Here is a 597-nt window from a genome sequence, read left to right as displayed (position 1 = left end):
GTGAGAATCAACTACACTGTACAGTTTGGGATGCTCATGTGAATCAGCTGCTCCCTCATTTCAATACTACATTGAAAAAGAAAAAAGATTAAACTGAGAAAAGAAAAATGTAGATACATTAGAGTTATCAAAAAATTGAACCAACTGTGGAATTCGACTGACCTTTGAATGTACGATTCATTTTTAGCTGCCATGCAAATTTTAACTCTTTCAAAGGCAAGTAGTATATTATTTAGACAAATAGTTATGAGTGCAATTATTTCTACAGTATAAGTAGTGGGTTTGTCTACAGTTAGAAAAGAATGAGAAGATTCAAAAGAGGGCACATATGAGAGTAGCAGAAGTAAAAACATAAATGCATCACATTTGCCTGAGGACAAAAGTGAAGAAACTTTTCTTATTTCGAGTAGAACAAATTAAAGAGGATGCTTAAGTAGTGTGTATCCATATCAAAATACAGGCTTTGGAACAAGAAAGGACCACCAAAGCTAAAGCTGCTTTAGAAGGTTCATTTTACATTAAAGAGAATACAATCTCTGGGGTATTAATTGATAATTCCTATAAATTTTTGTATGAATTCAAAAATATACCTTTTCA

This window comes from Ipomoea triloba, chromosome 16 (assembly GCF_003576645.1).
Source record: "Ipomoea triloba cultivar NCNSP0323 chromosome 16, ASM357664v1".
Taxonomy (NCBI): Eukaryota; Viridiplantae; Streptophyta; class Magnoliopsida; order Solanales; family Convolvulaceae; genus Ipomoea; species Ipomoea triloba.
The sequence above is the reverse complement of the archived record's forward strand: the minus strand, read 5'-3'. Positions refer to the sequence as shown.